The 25755-nt window shown below is 46.7% G+C and overlaps 1 protein-coding gene and 1 long non-coding RNA gene across 16 annotated transcripts in view; one reads left to right on the top strand and one right to left on the bottom strand.

The window, feature by feature from the left end:
* The window catches only part of CRTC3 (CREB regulated transcription coactivator 3), a 156198-nt gene that overhangs the window by 123030 nt on the left and 7413 nt on the right, over nt 1–25755 (top strand). For 11 of the 13 annotated variants that reach the window (XR_006598817.1, XR_006598819.1, XR_006598815.1 and 8 more), the window contains 2 exons: nt 476–601; nt 10450–10524. The gene's annotated coding sequence lies outside the window, so the exon portion shown is untranslated. The remainder of the gene's footprint in view (nt 1–475; nt 602–10449; nt 10525–25755) is intronic. The other 2 variants (XR_006598814.1, XR_006598816.1) reach the window with 1 other exon arrangement.
* LOC109500483 lies at nt 557–25623 on the bottom strand. 3 transcript variants are annotated; one of them, XR_006598824.1, is made up of 6 exons: nt 24238–25623; nt 19319–19441; nt 17199–17326; nt 14189–14339; nt 12172–12304; nt 557–685 (listed from the first exon to the last, which is right to left on the bottom strand). It is a non-coding gene; the product is annotated as an uncharacterized LOC109500483 (long non-coding RNA). The 3 variants fall into 3 exon arrangements; XR_002158046.3 differs by having other exon boundaries at nt 571–685; nt 12236–12304; nt 24238–25622; XR_006598825.1 differs by lacking the exon at nt 557–685 and adding an exon at nt 10418–10566.

Consider the following 25755-nt stretch of genomic DNA (forward strand, 5'->3'; position numbering starts at 1 on the left):
CATGAGGCAGCGTGGTGCACCGGTTCCAGAGCCGGCTCAGTACAGGCTGGCTGGTCGATCACGCTAAGCCCATTCCATGGTGACGGGTTAGTTTCTCCTCCGAGTCAGTGCTCAGATGGGGCTCCCCACCAGCCTCCCATTTGGCTCAGGAAGATAAAATGAAAGCCCTATTGGATTCTTGGGACATCTTGGAGCACTTCCTAAGGGACAGATGAATGAGAGGCTGGTGGTTGACATTTAACTACAGTTCCAACTTTATCAAATGTCTCCTTGCAATATGTCCAAGCCAGCCTAGAACTGGACTGGACTTGGTGACCAGAGGGGCCGCCCAGCCTTCAGGCTGTGCTCCTAGCCCCTCTGCCCACCCCATGCTGGGCACAGGCCACCTGCCTGTATTGCGAAACCAGTTGCCTGAGATCCTGCCAAGGGTAGTTTTCTATTCAAAGCATCTTTCTCCTCTTTGTTCTTTGTATAGGTCCCATGGTATGGTAATTGGCTTGAGCTGCCATGACAAAATACCATAGACTCCGTTTTGTAAACAACAGGAATTTATTTCTCCCAGCTCCGGAGGCTGGAAGTTCAAGATCAAGGTGCCAGCAAGGTAGGTTTCATTATAAGGCCTCTTCTCTTGGCGTGGAGGTAGGGGGCCATCCTCTCGGTGTGCTTGCCTGACCCCGTCTTTGTGCTGTGTGCAGGGGAGGGGGAGGAGGGAGAAAGAGAGAGGTGTTGTGTCTCTTCTTCTTACAAGGACATCAGTTCTGTCAGATTAGGGCCTCACCTTTACGACTGCATTTAACCGAAATTACACTCTAAAGACTCTATCTCCAAATACAGTCACATGGGGGTTAAGGTTTTAACGCAGGAATTATGGGAGGACACAACTGAGTCCACAGCACATGGGCACCCAACAAATGCTCAGAATCTGGTCTGCCACTTCACAGAGAATAGAGTCAACTTTCTGTAAGTGTTAGAAATGTTCTGTATTTGTGCGGTAGTTACATAAGAGTGTGTGTGTGTGTGTGTGTGTGTGTGTGAGTGCGCATAAATTATTTGAGATATATACTTAAGATTTGTATGCTTAACTGTATGTATGTTACACCTCAACAAAAAAATTTTTTTAATGAACACACACGGAAGAGAAGAGAATCCAATTAAATCCGCGAGGCCTTTGGGAATGAAGAACGTGCCCAGCGTGTCCTTAGGCTTGAAAGTGACACCAAGGAGTTACTGTGCAGGAATGGAAGGAACTTAGCCTTTATTGAGCATTTTGTTTTGTCAGGGTAGTTTTGGCTATAGGAAAGGGAAGTCCACACACTGTGTCAAGTATAAAGAGTCTTAGGTTTTTTTCTTTTTTTTTTTTTTTTTTAGTTTTATTTATTTATAGAGAGAATGTGTGCGCATGTGCAGGCGGGGGATAGGTAGAGAGAGAGGGAGAGAGAGAGAGAATGCCAAGCATGCTCAGCACCGTCAGTGCAGAACCCAACACGGGGCTCAAACTCACGAACCATGAGATCATGACCTGAGCCGAGATCAAGAGTCAGACGCTCAACCAACTGAACCACCCAGGTGCCCCTCAAGTATGAAGAGTCTTACATGAATACAAAAGAATGTGAAGGGCCAGGGCTTACAAGGGATAGAAACTGGGTTATTCCCTCATTGCTCACTCAGTCTCTCTCTCTCGTGCACTTTCTGCCTATGCCTGTCTATCTACCCCACACCCCTCTTTGGATCTGTTTCCTCTCCTTTCTCTTCATGGTTCCAATATGGCTGCCACAGCTGTTTGGTCAGTACAAGTCTCCCTCCTCAGTTCCTACCATCAACTGTTCTTTCCTTTTTGCCTCTTAGGTCAACCTCCTGAGAAGGGCTCTAGCACACATTAAAAAAAAATTTTTTTTTATGTTTATTTATTCTTAGAGAGAGAAAACATGAGCAGGGGAGAGGCAGACACAGAATCCAAAGCAGGCTCCAGGCTCTGAGCTGTCAGCACAGAGCCCAACACAGGGCTCGACCTCACGAACTGTGAGATCATGACCTGAGTCGAACTCGGACACTTAACCGACTGAGCCACCCAGGGGTCCTGGCTCTAGCACATGTTTTTGAGCCAGTGTCCACATGTAAGTTAGAAGACTGCCGTTGGGTCCAATCATCTGCAACAGGAAGAAGGAGGCCGTGTGGCACAGTTTGAAGTTACGTAAGGCCCAGGTCCTGGGTTAGAATAACTTGGAGAGGTGGGCAACAAGAGATACCTATCTCAAGAATGTTAAGTGCTGGGGTTTTAAGAATTTCTCTATTTTCTTGTACTGTCTTTGGTTTGGGCATCAAGGGCAAGCTGGTCTGAAATAATGAGATGGGAAGTGTGCTCACCTCTGGAACTTTCTGGAAGAGTTTGTGTAAAGGTGGCATTCTTTCTTCCTTAAATGTTTGGTAGAATTCACCAGTAAAGCCATCTGGGCCTGGAGTTCTCTTTGTGAGAAGGTTTCTTTAAGCTATAAATTCAATTTCTTTCATCAATATAGAGCTATTTGAGTGATCTCTTTCTTCCTGAGTTGACTTTGGGAGTTTGAGTCTTTCAAGAAAATTGCTCATATCGTCGAAGTTATGGAACTGATTGACATAAAATTGTTCCTAATATCCTCTTATTAGCCTTTTAATATGTGTACAATCTGGAGTGGTACACCTCTCACATTCTTGATACTGGTAAATTGCGTTTTCTCCATTTTTCTCCTGGTCAGTCTGGCTAGAGGTTCATCAATTTCATTGATTTTTCTCAGAGAACCAGCTTTTGGTTTTGTTGATTTCCCCTATTATTCTTTTTTTCTATCTCACTGATTTCTTCTTTGATCTTTATTATTTCCTTTCATTTGCTTCTTTTGGATTTAATTTATTCGTCTTTTTCTAGTTTCTTAAGGTAGAAGCTGGAATCATTGATGTGAGATCTTTTCTTTTCATTTTTTTTTAAGTTTTTACACTTATTTTGAGAGCGAGGGAGAGAATAGGGGAGGGGCAAAGAGACAGGGAGAGAGAATCCCAAGCAGGCTCCGAGCTGTTAGCACCAAGCCCTATGTGGGGCTCGATCTCACGAACTGTGAGATCATGACCTGAGCTGAGATCAATAGGCAGGTGCTTAGCCAGTTGAGCCACCCAGGCGCCCTCTTCTTTTCTAACAGAAGCATTTAGTGCTGTGAGAACACAGGTCCTCGATGACAGTCTGTGACTTGAGCACTGGATCAAGTCTCATCTGAGGCCAGCCTAAATCCAGACCACTGGTTCTCAACTTTGGCTACACATTAGAGCCACCTGGTAAGTGTCAAAAGCTACCCATGCCTGGGCGCCACCCCAGGCCAATTAAGTCAAAATCTTTGGGAATGAGCTCCAGAATGAACACTTGTCAAAACTCACCAGGTGGGTCTAACGGGAAGTCAGGATGGTGAATCACCACCATACCAGGCTAGCGCTTCCCAAACTGTCTGTAACAAAGGCAGTTTTGTTTTTTGATTCCAGTTTTATATTCCTATTATCTTGCTGACTGGTTCTGGGCAACATACAATAAAAATGAACCATATGGCTTCCAGAAGTTTCCCTCACGAAAAGTGGGACTTCTGTTGCCTCTTAAATCCAGGTGTTCTCATTATCCTTAATTATTATCAACAACAGAGGAAAGCAAGTTTGTAGAAACACGATTATGCCCAAAGTCAGTTCAACAGTATAGTTGTATCTCACTGTGGAACAACAACGGACAGTTTGTGGACCATTCTGGTCCATGGACCATGCTTTGAGTGGTCCTGTCGAGATTTCTTGATTGTATGAGCCAATAACTTCTTTTGATTGTTTAAACTTGAGTTGGGTTTTTGGCTAGAAGAGGAAGCTTCCAGAGGCGCCTGGATGTCTCAGTCGGTTACGTGTCCCAACTTCGGCTCTGGTCACGATCTCACCGCTCATGGGTTCAAGCCCCACATCGGGCTCTGTGACGACAGCTCAGAGCCCGGAGCCTGCTTCAGATTCTGTGTGTGTCTCTCTCTCTGCCCCTCCCGCGCTTGCCCTCTGTCTCTGTCTCTCAAAAATGAATAAATATTTTTTTTAAAAAATTTTTTTAAAAAGAAGAGGAAGATTCCAGCTGAAGTACCCTACCACAGATGTATCCATCTATTTTGTTCACACATTATTCCCTCTTTCCCACACAAGAGCTGCAACCATCCCAGAGTATGTATACGGTCTTGGCTTGCTTCGTGATGACTGTGTGATTACTATGTAACCTCACTGTGGCTCACTTTCTGGAGCTGAGCCAAGAGGATACGAACTTCCTTTCCTCTTTTATTCTTTTTAGTATTCTTTTTATTCTTTTTAGTATTCTTTTTATTCTTATTATTTTCTTTTTATTCTTATTTCTTCTTCTTTTCTTCTTCTTTTTATTATTAAGTAATCTCTACACCCAACGTGGGGCTTGAATTCTTGACCCCGAGATCAAGAGTCACAGGTTCTTCTGACTCAGCCAGCCAGGGACCCCCCCACCCTTTCCGCCATTGTTGATAACGCTAAACAAAACTGAGGACACCCAAGTTTGAGAGGTAATAGAAGCACTGTTTCTTTTTATCTTTTATTTAAAAAAATGTTTTTGTTCTTTTAAAAAAGCTTTTTAATGTTTATTTAATTTTGAGAGAGAGAGAGAGCCCACACACGCACCAGGGCACAGGCTCCTGAGCTGTCAGCACAGAGCCCGACGCAGGGCTCGAACTCACACACCATGGGATCACGACCTGAGCCGAAGTCAGGCGCTTAACTGACTGAGCCACCCAGGCGCCCTATATTTTCTAAAGGAAACCTCTAGAAGGCACAGGATTGTGGATATGGATTTCAGCATATTGGCATTATTTTTCTGACCCTCAGATCATCCCATATTTGAGCAGAGAGTTCCTTCAGGTTGGCTCCTGTGTCCTTTCAACCCATCCTATTGTCTTTGGTACCTTCCTTGCTTGACTATGCCAGCCTTGGAATAACCATTTCTCAGAATCCCTGGCTTCTTTCAGTGGAGAGTGGTATTTAAAGACTAAGATGTAGGCAAGACATATATATATATATATATATATATATATATATATATATATATATATATATATATATAGTTGACCCATGAAATAATGTAGGGTTAGGGCACATTGACCCTTGCACAGTCAAAATTCCATGTATAACTTTTGAGTCCCCAAAAACTTAACTGCTAATAGTCTACTGTTGACTAAAAGCCTTGCCCATAACATAAACACTCAATTAACACATATTTTGTATGTTATATGTATTATATATTGTTTTCTTCCAGTATGCTAGAGAAAAGAAAATGTTGTTAAGAAAATCATAAGGAGGCACTTGGGTGGCTCAGTCGGTTGAGCGTCTGACTTCAGCTCAGGTTATGATCTCATGGTTCATGAGTTCAAGCCCCGTGTCGGGCTTTGTGCTGACAGTTCAGAGCCTGGAGCCTGCTTCAGACTCTGTGTCTCCCTCTCTCTCTGCCCCAACCCCATTCATGCTCTGCCTCTCTCTCAAAAATAAATAAAACGTTTAAAAAAAAATTTTTTTTAAGTCATAAGGAAGGGGCACCCGGGTGGCTCAGTGGATTAAGCATCCGACTTTGGCTCGGGTCATGATCTCATGGGTCGAGCCCTGCGTCGGGCCCTGTGCTGACAGCTCAGAGTCTGAAGCCTGCTTCGGATTCTATGTCTCCCTCTCTCTCTGCTCCTCCCCTGCTCATGCTCTGTCTTTCTTTCTTTCTCTCTCTGTCTCAAAAATAAATAAACATTAAAAAAAAATTTTAGAAAAGAAAATCATTAGGAAGAGAAAATACATTTACAGTACTGGCCTGTGTTTGTTGAAAAAAGTCTGTGTATGAGAGGACCCACACAGTTTAAATCTTTGCTGTTAAAGGGTCAACTCTACACTTTTTAAACACAGAAATCACATGATTTTTCAAAAGATCTGTTTGTTTTTTAAGTTTATTTTATTTATTTCGAGGGAGAGAGAGCACAGGAGAGACAGAAAGAGAGGGAAAGAGAGAGAATCCCAAGCAGGCTCCACACTGCACGCATGGAGTCCAATGTGGGGCTTGAACCCACAAACTGTGAGACTGAAATCAAGAGTCGGAGGCTCAACCGCCTGAGCTACACGGGTGCCCCTTCTTTGTTCGTTTTACCATAACTAGAGGTGTTTTCATTAAGTCAGTCAATGACCTGAAACCATCAAGTCGCTTGGGCTTAGAGGCTGGTTTGGATTAGGGCAGTTTCTCAACCTCAACAGCATCGACATCTGGGGCATCGTGGACATTGTCCTGTGCATTGTAGAAGGTTCAGCAGGATCCCTGCCCTCTGCAGGCTGTGACAACCAAAAGTGTCTCCAGATGTTGCCAAATACCCCTTGTGGTGGCAAAACCAGCTTGAGGACAGGCCTGGGAATTCTACGGAAAGCGTCTTGGAACAAACTAGAAAACACATGGCCCCCGATGTGGCACGTATGCCTCCTGCCTCTGTCTCCCCCACGGGGCTAAGCGGGATCGTGGCCACAGGATAAAACAACACATTATGGGAAGCAGTCCGACCCGCAAGGAGTCATCGGCACAAAAGTGAGGACCAGACGTCACGTCACGGGCAGCACCACCCGGAAGCCACATGTCGCTTCTTGCAAACTTTGCTGAGACGCCGAAGCATCTCATTGAACTGACTCAAGTCCGGAAGATTGCTCAAACTCTCGTTCCCACCAGCTCCTTTCAACGATCCCCCTGTTTAAGATCTCTCACTTTACTGTCACCGAGAGAAAGTCCCACTTAATTCATACCAGATGCTCAGTGAGTCGTCATGAATCAATGCAACATCATCCAAAAACCAGCAAAATGAGTCATAAGGACAAACAGGACTCTCTCTCTCTCTCTCTCTCTCTCTCTCTCTCTCTCTCTGCAAAACAGTGACTAAATTAGTGTTTTTCCCCTTTGGAAAAAAAAAAAAATTAGGAGGTTAAGAACTGGCTCAGGGCCCTGCTTGGGTAACCCGCGTGTCAGTGGGTGTGAAATGGTTAAACACACGTCCCCAGGGAGACCCCGTGTGAGGCCTGCAGCTGCTCCAGGCAGGCGCTGGCTACAGGAGATGAGAGATTTCTAGAGCGATTCTACGGGGTCGGGGGGGGGGGAGGGGAGTCCGGCGACCCCCCGAGACCATTTTGCAGCATTCTGTTTCCATCCGAGACTCAGAGCATAGGAATCTCCATCCGGGAGGACGGGGCTCTTGGCCACCGTGAAAGGCCTTCCAGGATGTGAGCGCGGACCCCTCCTCCTGACAAGCTCCTGAGAACCGAGCCCCGTTTTCTCCACCTGCCTCTACCTCCCCGGCTTCTAGGGACGACACTCTGATGGCCTATGCGGGTCAGAACCTCGGGCGGGGGAGGCGCTGGGCCCCCCTGGGCACTTTCTCCAGGGCCTCTGAGCCTTGAATGGAAGGAGGAGGAAGAGAAAGACATGTCCTTGTAATGGCTGGATGAGACTATCCATGGTTTCTGCTTCTGGGTCCCCACGGCCTCCCTGGTTTCTGTCCTTTTCAGAGTCACTTCTTCAACTTTCCCTGTCATTCTGTGAGGGCCACGTCCTTCTGGTGAGCCCCCTTTGTGGTCACGGCCGGCGTCTGTTGCTTTCCCCCCACAGCACCAAGGCAGGCCCTTCTGTGAAGGCCCCCGAGCCAGTGCTCCGTGACAGACAGGTGTCCCCTCGATGAGGCAACGCAGGAGGAACTGAGGCGGAGGCTGCCCTGCGGTTACTGGCTCAGCCCTAAAGGAGGACCCGCGCACGGATGAGGGCCAGTGAGGGACGCCTCCGGCCACAAGAGAGAACGAGCCTATTGACAGGGAGGAACCCCGGGCCGCTCCAGGTCTTGCCAGCACTGTGCTGGGGGCCGGGGCACATGGGCACTGCCATCGAGCCCCTTGAAAGGCTCCTGCCCTGGGTGGAATCTGTCCTGCTTCCCCCTTGGGCCCTCCATTCCCTTACCAGTCATCTGTCGTCTTCTCTTCCGTGTTGTTTGGCAGCCTTACTCCGCGTCCCCTCGCTCCCCCAGTCCTAAGGGGGAGGACCATTGTCCATTCGTTGCGGTCCCCATGGCCTTCCCGTCCCCCTCGCTGCCAGCAGAAGACGAGTTTCTTGTTCCACAGAAAGAGTTTCGACCATCATACAGGGACTCCTTCAACTTCCCAACACAACACCTGCACCCCCTTCCCCTCCGTGCTGCCCGGCCTGTGCGTTGTAGGATGGGTCTCAGCGTCCCTGGCCTCTGTCTGCTAAATCACCTCCCCCTACCATGAGTTATGACAATCAAAATGTCTCCAGGGACGCCTGGGTGGCTCAGTCCGTTAAGCGTCCTACTTCGGCTCAGGTCGTGATCTCGCGGTTCATGGGTTCGAACCCCGCACTGGGCTCTGTGCTGAGCTCACAGCCCAGAGCCTGCTTCCGATTCTGTGTCTCCCTCTCTCTCTGCCCCTCCCCCACTCGCGTGCATGCACGCGCCCGCTCTCTCTCTCTCTCTCTCTCTCTCAAAAATAAATATTTTTAAAACTTTAAAAAAATGTCTCCAGACATTGCCAGATATCCCCTGGTGTATAAAGTCACGGCAGGGGAGGCCCTTCGCTCTGGACCAATCACCGGTCACTCTGTCTCACGCTTGTGGCCCACATCTGATCCACAGGAAGCACACACACTTGACCAACCTTCACCTACGTCTCGAATAGAGCCCTTCGTGAGGGCCCAGCTACAGACAGCCATGGCCACGGCCACGGCCTCCCCTGTGGCCTTCCAGGTGTGCCTCGGGCACCCCTGTGTCTCCCCGGCTCCAGGGTCCACCCTTCAAGGCCCGCAGATGACCCCCCTCCACTGATCTGAGAAAAGAAAAAGCACACCCCCTTCTCCCACGGGGGCGGCTTGGGTGGGCTCTTCCGTGCAAGCCCCTCCCGCAGGTTTCCTGGTTCCTCCGCCTGGGCCTGTCCAACCTCGGTATAATCTGGAGGTGGGCGGGCAGTACGTGACTCAGAGCTAGTGCTCTGACATTTCCCGTCCCCGCCCTGCTCAGGAGCGCCGGCATCCCACGTGGAAGTGGGGGAGCGGCCGCCCCGCTTGTCAGGGGCCTCAGCCAGCGTGAGGCAGAAGGAGCTATCAGCATCCGTGGGCCCATTAGAGGGGCCTTGGCCGCTCTGCTCTGGATTCTTTCTCCCTCCCGTTTATTCAGCCCCCTCCTCCTAACCGGAACCTTTAAACGTGTTCAGATCTCTCCCCAAATTAAAACAAACAAACAAACCAAATCAAAAACCGAGAAACCTGCTTTGACCCCGAGGCTCCTTTGCAGCTACCACCCCGATTCTCTCCTCCCCTTCAAAGCCAAACCTGTGAAAAAGCTGTCTAATCCACTGTCTCCCCGTCCTCACCTCCCCCTCACTTCCGCCCTCAGCAGGCCCCCCAAACAGGTCCCGCCAGAACGGCCGTGATCCCTGCAGGGCTGAGCCGAGGCCCGAAAGCAGGAGGCCGGCCTGACCGCAGCCAGGACTCTGGCAGTTGGGCTCAGCAGCTGGCAATGGTGACAGATGGCCTTCCCGAGGGTTGTGAACAGAACCGCAGACGATAGACTGGAACTTCTGAGCAGTTCCAGAAAGAATATCTGGCCTGGAGTCCTGGGAATGTGCCAACACCTCCTTGCCCTCATTGATTCATTCCTTTGTTCTCCCTCCCCCGGGTCTACTGTCTGCGGACTGTCACTTGTAACAGAGTGCCGCCCCCAGGCTCTCTCCCGAGGTCCAGGAGGTGCTGGGCTCCATTGGCCCCGTGACGGTCTCCACGTGGGTGCCCTGCCGGCATCTCAGACACCTCGGATTGCAATTTAAAAATGTGTCCTTGGGGCACCTGGGTGGCTTAGTCGCTTAAACATCCGACTTGGGCTCAGGTCATGATCTCACAGTCGGTGGGTTTGAGCCCCGCATCGGGCTCTGTGCTGACAGCTCGGAGCCTGGAGCCTGCTTTGGATTCTGGGTCTCCCTCTCTCTGCCCCTCTCCTGCTCATGCTCTGTCTCTATCAAAAAAATAAACGTTTTAAAAAATACATAAAAAGAAATAAAATAAAATGGAAGTTTCTTGGGGGGTTTGGGGGGCTCAGTCAGTTAAGCGTCTGACTTCAGCTCAGGTCATGATCTCACGCTCCGTTAAGTTTGAGCCCCGCGTCGGGCTCTGTGCTGACAGCTCAGAGCCTGGAGCCTGTTTCAGATTCTGTGTCTCCCTCTCTCTCTGTCCCTCCCCTGCTCCTGCTCGCTCGCTCTCTCTCTCTCTCTCTCTCTGTCTCAAAAATAAATAAACATTAAAAAAAATAAAAATGTGTCTCATTTTTGTTGAATTTAAGAAATATAGAAAATAACCTAAGTTTGTCTTTTTTCCCCAACCTGAATTAGAAAGGGATCGGCTCACACAGAGGATATTGGACAGAGCACGAGCATTCGGCCAGGACCTAGAGACACCTAGCACAGGTGATGAGTTGTGAATAGCCTTTCTTTACGCCAATAAGGAAACTGAAATCAGACAAAGAGCTTTGATTAGCTGATTAATCAAGTTGGAGCTAGCTCCCAGCAAAGCTAAATTTAACTATGCCCTGTTCTGTATCCCAAACTGCAGACTTCCTGTGTTGTGATTTCTTCCAACTCAGTGTAATTGGAATGTTCCGTCTGGGTGATGGGTAGAGGAGGGGATCATTACACTGTTCTTCTGTGTGTTTGAAATTTTTCCTAAGAATCTAAAAAAAGAAGTAACATCTCTCTGTGTGTTTTACAAAAGTAACGAGTCTGTCTTAATTGGTTGCTTGGTGATTATCTGCGGTGTAATCCTTAACCTCCTGGTTTGAGAGAATCGCCTGGACCCATGAGCATGCTTTCGCAGGACATCATGTGATGCGAATCATGTCACTGTGCACCAAAGTTGCAAATGACATCATCAACGAATTATTTTTCTTTGTGTTCCTTTTCCGCGTGCTTCCAACCATATGTGTCTATAAATGCGCGTGCACGTGTGTGTGCAGGAGCTCGTGCACGTGCGTGCGTGCGTGCGTGTGTGTGTACTTTGAGAGTTTCTGAGCAGGGAGGAAGTAGTTCAATCTGCTTGTCTCCGAGCAGCTGTTGGCTTTTAGAATAAAGAAGGGTCTCTGCCTCATTTCTGATTCAGATGCCGCATGAGACTTGCTCTCATCCACCGTGTCTAAATTTAAACGCCCGTCTTCTCCCTCCCAGAAAACTCAGTCCCCTTCCCTGTAACACCATAGGAAAAAACTTGGCTTCCCGTGGTGTTTAGGTTAGAACTGCAAGAGAAGTTTAAGTGTTGGGGGCAATAAAGGTCCAGAAGAGTACGCAGACTGGAGAAGAAACCTCAGAAAACGCAGGTCAGAAAGGCAGCGCCCCGCACCCAGCAGCTAAGGGCATCGCTGGGGGGCATCTAGGGGCTCAGCCCTCCGCTGGTCCAACCATCACTGTTATTCCCTCCCAGTTTTCTCCCCCTCCCGTTGTCTTCCATTCAGCAGAAAAAGACAATCTCTCTTGACAAAAACTTGAGCCGCTCCACATTACCACTTTGTACCTTTCACCTACTTTGTTTAAAGTTTCCTTCTGATACACAGTGGTCGCCCCTTATCCGCGATCAGATACATCCCAAGACCCCCCCCCCCCAGGGGGTGCTGACAGCACAGATCGTACCAAACCCTACCGGTCCGATGTTTTGTTTTCTATACGTCCATAATTCTGGTAAAGTTTATAAGTTAGGCACAGTAAGAGATTCACAGCAACAGCTAATGAGAAAAATTATCATTATCCGACTTGGGCTCAGGTCATGATCTCACGGTTGGTGGGTTCGAGCCCCGCGTCGGGCTCGGTGCTGACATCTCAGAGCCTGGAGCCTGCTTCACATTCTGTGTCTCCTACTCTCTCTGCCCCTCCCCTGTGCCTACTCTGTGTGTGTGTGTGTCTCTCTCTCTCTCAAAAATAAATAAACATTAACAAATTAAAAAAATAGAACAATTATAACCATACACTGTGATAAAAGTTAGGTGAATGTGGTCTCTCTCTATCTCTAATATCTTGTGCCGTCCTCCCGCTTCTGCCTGTGATGGTGTGAGATGATAAAACGCTTACGTGAGGAGATGAAGGGGGGGTGAACGACATTGACATTGTGACATAGCGTTAGGCTGCTGCTGACCTTCTGATGGGGATCATCCACTTGCAGACCATAGTTGACCACGAGTAGCTGAAACCGTGGAAAGGAAAACTGCAGAAAAGGGGGGGGACAATTGTAACTTCAAACATGGAACACCTGTAAGAAGAATGTAAGGAACCACCACAGAGCCTTTAGCAGGGCCTCACTTTTTTTTTTAACTGAAGTACAGTTGACACAATGTTACATTAGTCTCAAGTGTGACAACATAGTGATTCAGCATCTCCTTGCCTTATGCTGGGCTCACCCCAAGTGTAGTTACCACCCATCGCCACACAGTGCTATTACAGCACGATTGACTTTCCTCCCTTTTATCCCCGTGACTTACTCATCCCGTAACTGGAAGGCTGGACCACCCTCTCTCCTTTACCCATTTTGATCATCCCCCAAGCCCCTTCCCTCTGGCAATCATCCTTCTGTTCTCTGCATTTACGAGTCTGTTTCTGCCTTTTGTTTGTTTGTTTTGTTTTTTAGATTCCACACAGAAGTGAAATCATACGGCATTTCTTTTTTCTGACTTATTTCAATTAGCATTGTACCCTCTAGGTTCAACTACGTTATCACAAATGACACAATCTCGTTCTTTCTAAAAAAATGGCTGAGTGATATTCCTGTGTGTGGCGGGGGGGGGGGGACACCACATCTTCTGGATTCATTCACCTGTCGGTGGACACTTGGGTTGATTCTCTATCTTGGCTGTTGTAAATAATGCTGCAATAAACCAGGGGTGCGTGTATCTTTTTGAATTAGTGTTTTCGCTTTCCTTGAGTATATATATACCCATTAGTGCAATTACTGAATCGTACAGTAATTCTTTAACTTTTTGAGGAGCCCCCATACTGTTTTCCGCAGTGGCTGCAACAGTTTGCGTTCCCGCCCACTGTGCACAAGGGTTGGTTCCTTTTTCTCCACATCCTTCTCAACACTTACTGTTTCTTGTGTTGTTGATTTTAGCCATTCTGACAGGTGTGAAATGATATCTCATTGTGGTTTTTGTCTGCATTTCCCTGATGATGAGTCATTTTGAGCATGTTTTCATGTGCCTTTTGGGCATGTGTGTGTCTTCTTTGGAAAAGAAAACCCGTCTATCCAGGTCCTCTGCCCATTTGTAATCAGATTATTTGTGGGGCTTTTTAGTGTTGAGTGGTAGCAGTTCTTTATATATTTTGAATAGTGACCCCTTATCAGATGGATTGTTTGCAAATACCTTCTCCCATTCAGTACCTGGCCTTTTCATTTTGTCGAGGATTTCCTTCACTGTGCAAATGCTTTTTATGTTGGTGTAGTTCTGATTGTTTTTTTTTTCTTTTTTGTTTTTCTTGCCGGGGGAGACATATCTAGAGACAGGGTGTGATGGCTGATGTCCAAGAAATTACTGCCTGTGTTTTCTTCTAGGAGTTTTATGGTTTTATGTAGCACATTAGGTCTCTAATCCATTTTGAGTTTACTTTTGTGTGTGATGTAAGAAAGTGGTCCGATTTCATTCTTTTGCACGGAGCTGTTCAGTTTTCCCAGCACCGTTTATTGAGACTGTCTTTTCCCCCTTGTATATTCTTGCCTCTGTTGTTGTAGATTCATTGACCATGTAGTTGTGAGTTTATTTCTGGGCTCTCTGTTCTGTTCCATTGATCTATGTGTCTAAATCCACCCCGACCTCACTTTTCTTTTCTCTCTCTCTCTCTCAATTTTATTTATTTTATCAATTTTATTCATCTTTTCCAAGAACCAACTTTTGGTTTTCTCTATTTTTTGTTGGTTTTCTATTTCACTGATTGCTACTCTTGTTTTTATTATCTCCTTTCTCCTTGTTACTTTGGGTTTAATTTGTTCTTTCTCTAGCTACTTAAGGTGGAAAGTTAGATCATTGACTCAAAACTTTTCTTCTTCTGTACTAAAGCATAAATAAAACCATAAATATTCCTCTAAACATAGCTTTACCTGCAAGTATGTTGTATTTTCATTCTCTTTTAGTTTAAAATATTTTAAATTTTTCCTTGTGGATTTTTCTTTGACTTGTGAATTTTTTAGTAGCACGTTGCTTAGTTTCCAAATACCGAAAGCTCTTCTAGATTTCTTTTTGTTATTATTTCTGTTCAAAAGAAAACCACAGGCCCAAAATAGTATCACTTAAGTTAAGGTCCTAAGGCAGTAAATAGAGACTTAAGCCCTAACCCATCTGCAATTTCTGCCCCCCAGAAATGTAACCTTTAACAAGTCAGCATGGAGAGTTCCTGATCAGCACTGGGAAACTCACCGACAGATTCCTTCCCTTCGCCTTAGGAGGGTAACCTTGCCTGGAAGAGTGGATTCTTTGCTACTAATTTCCTTTTTTCCACTCCCGCTCTACCTTTAAAAACCCTCCCTTTTTCTGTACCCCTGTGGAGCTCCCCTCTACTTGCTAGAAGGAACGCTGCCCGAAGCATGAATCATTTAATGAAGCCCATTAGATCTTCAAATTTACTTGGTTAATTTTTGTCTAACCTTTATAATATAATTCCATTGTTATCAGAGAACATGCTCTTTAAGATGTCAATCTTTTAATACTATTTATTTATTTATTTATTTATTTATTTAATGCTCTAGCGTATGGTTTATCTTGGGGAAGGCTCCATGTGTCCTTAAACAAAACCAGCATATTCTGCAGTTACTGGGCAGAGCGTTGTGGACGCAGACGTGGACAGAGATGATGAGTGAGCACATTATAGCCAGTGAGTGGCCAATAGTTCTGGAGACGCTGAGTTTAAAAGAAACAAACAAACAAAACACTTGTTTGGCATACATCTTTGTTTTGGGAGTTGCAAATCTTCAACTGAATAGGAAATTGAAACAGAAACCCAGGATCACTCCATAGCACGAAGAACAGAGTCCCGACAGCCCCTGGGACCGCTCCTCATAAAGCTCAGAGGACAGCAGTGGGCCTTTCCCTGGCAGCTCCTGTTTGGATCAGGGACAAAGCCAGAGGCGTCATTACTCTGCCCCTCTACACTCCCCTCCCTCCCTACACTGCAGCAGATTTCTTTCTGCAGTAATGGATTCAAAGCCAAAGACTTTCTACAATGTTTCAGGACAGTTTTTTCTGGTGGACTTTGATGTGCATCCCTACGTAAGGCCATATACACGGCAGCATGGTTTATAGAGATGTTGGTTTCCCAGGTTGGGTTCCCAAAAGCAAATATTGAGACGGAAGTCGTGCACACAGGGTATTAAGGAAGCGCTCCGGGGAGAAACAAGGGAAGGACTGGGGGAAAGACATAGGAAAGGTAAGAAGCCATCGAGAGTATGATGTTGGCCAAGCACCAATAGATAGAGACGGGAGTTCTGAAGAGTAAAGTATGCCTTGGAGTCTGTCCCTCCTCATGCCCCTGTGCCGGTCAGTAGCCCCAGACGCAACATGGAGGAGGCGTGCTTAAACTCCCAGGCAGTCCTGGCAATCTTTGTGTGCTGGTGTGCAAAGCAGCCCAAGGGAGAGCCTCTAACTGTCACAGATAGAAACCACTGGAAATGAAGGGCACAGAAGCCGGAGGGTCACAGAACAGAAATGGTGAAAGGGATTGTGCTGTTGTGATTTATAATAAAAAATACACATATTTGGTCTTTGTCCCTGTTCCTGGCACACACAGAGCTCCTAAAATCCTGGGGATTTTCTAAGTGATGAGAGTGATAAAGGCGTCTTTTAAAACTATGTGAATGAAGCGACTTGGGAAGCCCCTGGGTCTTCCTAATGGTGGGCTGTGGCCAGGGGAACCAACTTTGTGATGAGAGGGTTCAGTCCCACCCCTCCCCGCCGACCTCCATGCAAGGGTTGGAGGTTGAATCAACTGCCAATGGCTAATAATTTTATCCATCATGCCTATGTAATGAAGCCTTCATATAAACCCAAAAGTATGGGGTTCGGAGAGCTTCCAGGTTGGTGAACATGTGTAGATTTGGGGAGAGTGGTGCTCAGAGAAGCCATGGAAGCTTTGCACCTTTCCCCACATCGTGCCCCGTGCAGCTTGTAATGCCCCCGATTTCGAATCCGAGAGACCACCAAGGAGCCGATACCGATGCAAACGCACGAGGGTTTATTTGCAAGCTTGAGCTTGGGCCCAACTATACCTGACACAGCGGAGCAGGGACTTGGAGCCCTAGGTTAAAAGGCGTAGCAGTTTTATAGGGGCCAGTGGCCAATGAGATTGTAACACACAGAGAAAGTTGCATAGTCATGTCAGTCCACACGCCGGTGGCCAACTGAATTCCAATTTACCCTACAGTAACTGTTTGAACTAGCCTATCACTCTGGTCAGAATTGGCGCGCAAGTTTGGCGGGCAAAAGGCGGGGTTTACATTCTCTGGCGGTTAGGGGTTCTGCATTCCTATTTGAGCCGGTTTCCAGTAAGGGTGTGCTCAGCGGCTTGACTAGGGTGGGGGAGTGTCTTAAGCAATAAGTAGGTCATATGGGGGTTATACATGAGACGGTGGGTGTAGCACAAAATGGAGTTAGTCTTGCTCTGCTTGTCCAGGGGTGGGGGATTTTTGTTAAATTCCTTGGGTCCCACACAGCTCTTTCTGAGTTACTGTACATCCTTTTATAATAAATTGGTAATTGGGGTGCCTGGGTGGCTCAGTCGGTTAAGCGTCTGACTTTGGCTCAGGTCATGATCTCACAGTTTGTGGGTTCAAGCCCCGGGTCAGGATCTGTGCTGACAGCTCAGAGCCTGGAGCCTGCCTCAGTTTCTGTGTCTCCTTCTCTCTCTGCCCCTCCCCTGCTCGCACTCTGTCTCTGTCTCTCTCTCTCTCTCTGTCTCTCTCTCTCTCAAAAATAAACATTAAAAAAAAATCAAATGGTAATCTAGAATGTTTCTTTGAGTTCTGTGAGCTGCCCTAGCAAATTAACCGAACGCAAGGAGGGGGCCATGGGAACCTCCAGTCTATAATACTCGGTCAGACGCCCCAGGTGCCAACTTACGATTGGCATCTGAAGAGTGGGACAGTCTTGTAGGACTTCACCTTAACCCGTGGGATCCGATGTCATCTCCAGGCAGAGAGAGTCAGAATTGAGTTGACTTGTAGGACAGCTGGTGATGCAGAGAATCACTTGGTGTGGGCAAAAACAACACAGGTTGGAGTTGGAATCAGAATCAGAGGGATCCAGTAGATACAGGCAGAGTCGCAACAGCATTTGCTATCTTAGGTCACTTACGAATGGAAGACCTTGACAACCTTTTAAAAAAAATGCTTTGCACCTACTTTAGTAGAATGGCATTTAATATATGATGTTTTTAAAGCGGGTGCCCCTGGAAGTATAGCGGGAAGTTTTATGGCCCAACCCGTTAATATTTCAAGATGAGAAAGTCTTGTCTCTTTGATAGCTATGCGTCTTATACTTGCCAGAACTCAGGGCAGGATCTAGGCTGTTTGATTCAGGTATCTGCACATACCTTGGACAATTTAGTTTTCAAAATCCTACTTTGTCCCTTTACCCCTCATGCTGAAAGTCTACAGTGACTTTCTTTTTTTTTTTTTTTAATTTTTTTTTAACGTTTATTTATTTTTGAGACAGAGAGAGACAGAGCATGAACGGGGGAGGGTCAGAGAGAGGGAGACACAGAATCTGAAACAGGCTCCAGGCTCTGAGCGGTCAGCACAGAGTCCGACGCAGGGCTCGAACTCACAGACCGCGAGATCGTGACCTGAGCCGAAGTTGGGACGCTTAACCGACTGAGCCACCCAGGCGCCCCTACAGTGACTTTCTTGCTGTTTCTGAGAGGCTTCACAGACTTCCTTTTCAGTACAACCTCTAAAGTGTGTGTCCCATTATATTAAAGGACAGGGGTATTTACATCTGAATGTGAAACCTTCCACAGCTCTTTGATGACAATAGTATATTATATTTTGCATATGGTGATATTTCTATATATCCTGTAAACATACATTCCTATGTATGTGATCAAGACTTGTTCATCTGGATGAAATGAAACAGAATAATAGTGTTGTGGGTTGTGCCTTCCATTGTATGCTTTTAAAATGGCAGGCACAAGGGGTGCCTGGGTGGCTCAGTCGGTCAAGCATCCAACTTTGGCTCAGGTCATGATCTCGCGTGCATTCGAGCCTTGCGTTGGGCTCTGTGCTGATGGCTCAGAGCCTGGGACCTGCTTCAGATTCTGTGTCTCCCTCTCTCTGCCCCTCCCCTGCTCACATTCTGTCTGTCTGTCTCTCTCTCTCGAAAATGAATAAACCTTAAAAAATTTTTTTTGTTAATGGCAGGTATGATAGCGCTATGATCCACAATGGAACATGTCAAAACACATCAATAACTTTATCAGACTTCTTTGTCACACCCCCTTTATGCACGTGAGCCATTCCTGGATCATGTGAGGGAAATGAGGGAGAAGATTCTTGGACGCCATCAAGTGGCCATCTGGGGAACACCCAGGGTGAGCTGGGTGAAGACCATGGGGGCCTGGTTTGGAGCAGAGCAATTTCCAGGGGAGATGTTGGAGGAGCCTGGTTGGTGGGTGAGGAAAACAACACGATGGCCTGAGAGGAGAGAAATGGTTGCAGCAACCAAAGCATTTCCAGCGGGAGCATCTCACAAGGTTTCTTCAGAAGACAGTTGTAAGGCATAACACGTCCTTAGTCTAAAGACACTTGGAGATTTATTTCTCTTCGTTGTTTTCCCAATTGCCCATAAATCTGAACAACCCCAAAGTCATCTGGTGTCAATAAAAATATTGGCAAATTTATTAGAAGACTAGTGTGTTGATAAAAGCAGTCAGCCCATCGCCTGTGCAGACGGCAGACATCAAAGGGGACATTACCCTGCCTCACGAACTGAAACCAATGAACAGATCCATCCGTGTAAAAGATGACAGTAAAATGTCTTTGAGGCCATTACAGGCTCTGTCAGGTGAACGGTGCCTACATCAGTTGAAAACCCGATGTATCAGGATCCCAACAGAAAAGAGGCGGCACACTGGAAAGGGGACATTTCAGAGAGGCTAATGGACGGATTACAAAAGTTTGAGCAGGGTTCCAGAAGTCCCAACGGGGAGGGGAGCCAGCAACAGAGGGAAGCTACCCTCATACCTGGAAGGGCAAAGGGAAGGGGTGGTTATGGAAACTGCTCTCTATCCCTCCACGTTGATCTGCCGCTGATGCAGGCCATCGGCAAATCCAACTTCCTGGTTCAGAGAGGAGTGGACAGTGGACCTGAAGGGCCAAAGAGAAAAAATCTAGTGGACTCAACTTCGCTTTGGCTTTAAAAATTAAGAGTATTTTATCGAACAAGATTCCCCGAGGGGGGAAGGCTCCGTGGTTAGTATAATTGGGGACGTCACGGAGGACCCAAAGTCTTTCATCTGTCTCCTCTCCTCTCCCCAGGCTAGATTCTGTCTCAGTCACGAGAAGGCTGCTGTTGCTCGAGGTGCCACACTCAGACCCAACAATGATCAGCAAAAGAGGATGACTCTTCCTGGGGGTCTATTTTTGGGAATGAGGAAACCTTTCTCAGAAGTCTCCCCAGGAGATTCTCTCTCTCCCTCTCTGTCCCTTCCCCACTCATTCATTCTCTCTCTCTCTCTCCCTCTCAAAATACATAAATAAACCTAAAAAAAAACCTACCACCAACAAAAAAAGAAGTCAGAACTTTATCCATACTGAACAATCTCGTCTAGGGAAATGATACCCAACTAATCAAAATTTGCCCCCGAGCCAGTTTCTAGGGGAGGCGGGAGGTACATAGATGTTTGCACGAAATCAAGATTCTGTTAACAAAAAAGAGGGGAGAAACGTTGTGTGAAGGCACACAGAGGGGTGTACAAAAAGCAGGAGCACAATTATAAGGTTTTTTTAGTATGTTGGAATTGGAGATAAAGGTGTGGGCTTTGCTTGGGCGCAATGTAGAAGGGTAATGTGGCCAGCTGAGATACATAAAGTGAATACTGACGTACTTAGACAGCAGGTAGGGATTATAGTTTGGTTTTGAGAAGGTGTTCTGTACCTGAAGTGGAGCAGCCCCCTCACCACTGAGAGAGAAGCCAAGACAAAAAATGGAAGAAGGTTCCAACCACATAGGTGTCCCGGTCACAGAACACAGGCTGGAGGCACGTCGGGAGCTACCAACCGCATAGAGAACTATAATAGGCAGGAGGGGAGTTGTCCCCGTCAGTCTCCGTACAACAAAGGTACTTCCCCCCCCCCCCCCATGGCAAAAGAATGATTCTAGTAAGAATCAAGAATAATTAATGCTGGGGCTGGCAGGACTTGTTTAAGGGAAGAAAAAGCCTTTTAGATTTTTAAACCTAGGAAATCACTTAATGTTGTTAGCTTGAGTTCGATGCAATAGAGGTTTTATAGTTGAAGCATAATTTAATATTTGCTGTCATCAAAAGCCAGGCGTGTCTAAGAAGGTATGCATTTGTAAAATTGTGGTGAGCGCAGGTCCCCCCGAGGATGGCTGCTTCCTTAGAAGAAAGTGAGTGTCTCCCTCTTCCTGATTTATCATGTCCAAGTAATGGGCTGGGGACCAGCATAACTCTAATTTATTTCAGAGGTCTGGTGGCCCTTGAGAGCACAAGAAGACAGACAGATTAAGAAATCTCATTTGAGGCCTTTTAGTGAGGGGGAGGCCAACAGACGGCTGTTCACATATTGGATGAGAACGGTTTCCAGGAAGTGTTATGCTATTTAAATCACTTTTAAGACTTAATGCAGGAGTTCCGGGCTGTAACTGTGGATGAAACACGTACATCTACATTCATTCCCTCTAAAACCCGTATTAAAACCATAGTAAACTGATTTTTTAACAAACTACAATAAATCTACAAGGACAAGGAGAACAGAGGAGACAATGGTAACACAATTTTGGAGGCCAGACAACAGAAGAGGGATGGTGATTGTCTTAGAAGATCCAAGCGACCATTCCCGAGCCAGAAGTGGGATTCGGTAAAAACCAACGCAGTTTATATTATACCACAGAATCCTAAAAAGGAACAACCACCAAAAGAACCAGGAATCCCAGGAATTAGGAGCGAAGGAGGGTCTAAAATAATGAGGATTGGGTAGAGCAATTTGAGAGCGCTTAGATCCCTGGATCTCCTTACCTGCTGGTCTCAGTTTCCCATCGGCACGCTCATTCTGACCATATTTTCTTTTAGTTCTTTGGAACGTAACTTTCTCTTACATCTTTGGACATACTTATACTACTTAGAGTCTTTGCTAAATCCAACATCTGGCCCATCTTGAGGTCAGTTTCTACCGACTGTTTGTTGTTTTTCACCTGGGTCACATTGTCCTGTTTTCTTGCCTGTGTAGGGATTTTAGATTGCTTAGTGGCCCCTGCGGATGATACCCTGGAGGTGCTCTAGGTTCAGTTATCTGCCAGACCTCCAGGATCTGTTTAATTCTCAGCCCTGTAGCAGCCTCTCGCCGGAAGCCCCACGTAGTCTTTCCCTACACACGTGCGTCCCAGCTGTCAGCCAGCGGCTCACAGGGGACCTCCCACAGAGATTTCTGCCCCCCACACGTGAAGCAGCGTCCCTTCCAGTGCCATGACCTGTAGCTTGAAGCTGCTTCGGCAGCCCTGGACTGTGATCTCTGCTTCCTCAACACAGCAACGCACCACCGTGTGCCACAGTGGGGTTGGAAACCTGTTCCCCAGCAGACAGCCAAGACGATTTGGGGTCTATCTCCTGTTCCCCCTCTGAGATCACTGTCATGCACTACCTGTTGTTCAGAGCCCGAGAATGGTTGCTCGTATCTTTTGTCCAGTTTTACGGTTGCTTTATGGCAGGAAGGCTAATCTGGTACCCGGATAGACACCATCACTGGAACCCTTCCGGGATGTATTTTTATTTTCTTGTTATATCCTCCCTCCTGCCCTTCTTCATCCATTTAAGCCAGTTCTCTGTTTATTGGCTCAGATGAGATTTGAAGCGGTAATGAGAGGAGAAAACGATACAGTAGGCCCCCCTTATCCGCGGTTTCGTTTTCCACGGTTTAAGTTATCCACGGGCAGCACAGCTCAGAAGCAGAGGGCGTAGGCGAACGCCACGTCAGGGTGCCTACGTCACTCACCTCCCTTCACCTCAACATGTAGGCGCTTTATGGCACATCCTCACAGGAGGAAGGGCGAGAACAGTACAATAAGGTATTTTGAGAGAGAGAGACCACATTCACACAACTTTTATTACAGTGCATTGTTAGATGGTTCTACTTTATTATTGTTGTTGTTAATCTCTTACTGAATTTATAAATGAAACTGTACCCTAAGTATGTATGTATGTATGTATGTACAGGAAAAAATAGCGTATGGGTTCAGAATTATCCGTGGTTTCAGGCATCCCTTGGTGGGGGCGGTTTTGGAACATACTCTCCAGAGATAAAGGGGGGGATCCTATAGTCCCAAAATAATAGTTTCCAGAGGCCTACACCTATAAGAAGACAGAATTCTAGGGGCAAATGGGTGGCTCGGTCGGTTAAGCGTCCGACTTCCGCTCTGGTCATGATCTCACTGCTCATGAGTTCGAGCCCTGTGTCGGGCTCTGTGCTGACAGCTCAGAGCTTGGAGCCTGCTTTGGATTCTGTGTCTCCCTCTCTCTCTGCCCCTCCCCTGCTCATGCTCTGTCTCTGTCTCTCAAAAAAAAATAAACGTTAAAAAAAAGAAGAAGAAGAAGAAGAAGAAGAAGAAGAAGAAGAAGAAGAAGACAGAATTCTCTATGGAGACCAGATAAAAAGCCCCTCACGCAGAGGAAAAATAAATGAGGAATTAATTTGTGAGAACGGTGATGAGATCGGTTCCAGAAAGAAAGGCCAGGGGCCCTGCTTCCCGGGCAGCACCCCAGGGAACACGATGGCAGAGAAGACACTACTGTCTAGGGTGTCAGGGCAAGCTGTGCCCCAGGCAGCCCCTCTAAGACCCCCAGGCCCTCGTCTGGCACCATAGCGGCAGAAAGATCCCATGGCCCCCAAAGTGGGAAGGGAAGTTGAGGAGAGAGTCCTGAAGAAGGCGCATGTACAGGAACAACATACTTCTGGCTGACTCCGGGGAAACATAAGGACCACCCACCCTCCCCACGTTGGCACAACATGAGCCTCTAGAACACAGGTACCATTCAGCAGAAAGGAAAGAAGAGCCCCGATTCCTGAGATTAATTTGCTGTCACTCTAGCCAGTTGGGAGCCCAAAACATAGAATTATCTCAAAATAAAGACAATATTGGGGCGCCTGGGTGGCTCATTCGGTTAAGCATCCAACTTCGGCTCCGGTCACGATCTCGCGGTCCGTGAGTTCGAGCCCCACGACGGGCTCTGTGCTGACAGCTCAGAGCCTGGAGCCTGCTTCAAATTCTGTGTCTCCCTCTCTCTCTGCCCCTCCCCCGCTCATGCTCTGTCTCTGCTCTGTCTCTCAAAAATGAATAACTATTAAAAAAAACTTTTTTTAAATAAAGAAAATACCATTTATCACACACCTGAGTTGGTAAACTGAGATTCATGCTATGATAGGAAAAACCACCATTTGTAAGGACTTGACAGAGCACTTTATATCCATTACCTCATTTAACCTCATTTCATGTGATGGGAGTTCACGACACGTGACAGGGCAGATGTCCCCAATGGGCATTTACTCTGTGCCAGGCCTTATGCTAAGGGCTTTGTGTCACTTAATTCGCATCCTAATCCTGTGAGACGTGCACCACCACCTCCATTCTACAAATGTGAAAACAAATTCAGTTTTTAGAGTCGAAACTGCTAGAAGCTTCATTTTATGTTACTAGATCCAGGAGGCTAATAGGGGAATCTACAATATGATTTATAAAGTGAGTTTCTTTGTAGTTTAAATACACAGATTCTGTTTTATTTTCTACAACAAACGTTCTAAGATTAAAGGAATGAATAATCTTCTTAGCCAAATATTATATTCTTTGCAGTTAACATTGTTCTTGCTACTTTATCTTTCTGTACTTTCGTTTGGATATTTCCCATTGGCCCGTTTTCAAGTTTACCAACCTCTTGCCTCTGCTGTGTCCAACTCTGCCGCTCAGCCCATCGGAATTCTTTATTTCAGATGTTACATGTGTCCATTCTGGAATGTTCCTTTGGCTTTTACAGATTCCAGTTCTCTGTTGAAATTCCCCATCTGGTCACCATTTTGTCCGTTGCCCCCGCTATTTTCTTTAACATATTTAAATAGTTATCTTAAATCCTTGACATCCAGATCAGATGTGGGTCCACTTTTGTTGGCTCACTTTTCCCCTCTTGATGATCAGGTGCATTGCCCTGCTGTATCAGTTTCCTATTGCTGCTATAATAAATGACCACAAATGTAGTGGTCTAAGACAACGATGATTTATTATCTTACAGTTCCAGAGGTCAGAGGTCCAGAATCAGTCTCGTGGGGCTAAAGTCGAGGTATTGGCAGAGCTGGTTGCTTCTGGAAGCTCCAAGGAAGCATCCAGTTCTTTGTCTTTTCCAGCTTCTCGGGGGACCTGCATTCCTTGACTTGTGATCCTGTCTCCCCATAACTCCAACTTGCTGCTTCTATCTTAATGCCTCCTTCTACTGACTACGACCCTCCTGCTTCCTTATAAGGACCCCTGTGCTTTTATTGGGTCCCCCTGGATAAACCAGGATAATGTCTCCATCTTAAAATCCTTACACATCTGCAAAGTCTCTACATTCACAGGCTCCAGGAATTAGGACAGACATATCTTGGGGAGGCCAATGTTCAGTCTACGATAACCTGCTTTTTCGATGACTTAGAATGTTCTATTATATGCCAAATATTGTGTATAAAAGAATCACAGAAGTTCAAGTTAATTATATTTCCCCCGGAGGGTTTACCCATCCTCTGGAAGGCAACATAGCTTAAAGGGATGATGCCTCAACCCAATCAGAATGGAGCTGAGTTGAAGTGAGTTGCCACTTTAGTCAGACTCTGTCCACCCCTGTTTTTAATTACCATGAGAATGAGATCTGCCTTGTGTTTGTTGCAGGCCCTTCCCTTTAGCGGGACTCAGCCTTCTAAACAGTAAGAGAATGCAGATCTTACCCTGCCTTTCCAGCCAAGGCCCCAGCCAGGCCCTCCCCTATCTCCTGCCCCCAGTCTACCCCAGCACTTACCAAATATCCCATGGGTAAAAGAGCCTCATATCTAGATTCTAGCCTGTAACAATAGCCTGAGTGGCCTCAACAGTTCAGTGTAAACCAAGCCCAGTCGTTAGCCTATGACCAGACTTCACAAATGACCCAGGGAAAAAATGACCAACGATCCCAGCTCACCCAGAATGGGCTCTTCCTTCTCTGTTTTCCACTGCTCTTTGAGGTCTTTAAAAATATGATTTGTCGGGGAGGGGTGCCTGGGTGGCTCAGCTGGTTGAGCATCCAACTTCGGTCAGGTCATGATCTCCCGGTTCGTGGGTTCAGGCCTGAGCCTGCTTTGGATTCTGCGTCTCTGTCTCCTCTGCCCCTCCCCCACCCCGCGCGCGGGCGCGCGCTCTCTCTCTCTCTCAAAAATAAATAAATGAA

The sequence above is a fragment of the Felis catus genome, chromosome B3, assembly GCF_018350175.1.
Source record: "Felis catus isolate Fca126 chromosome B3, F.catus_Fca126_mat1.0, whole genome shotgun sequence".
Taxonomy (NCBI): domain Eukaryota; kingdom Metazoa; phylum Chordata; class Mammalia; order Carnivora; family Felidae; genus Felis; species Felis catus.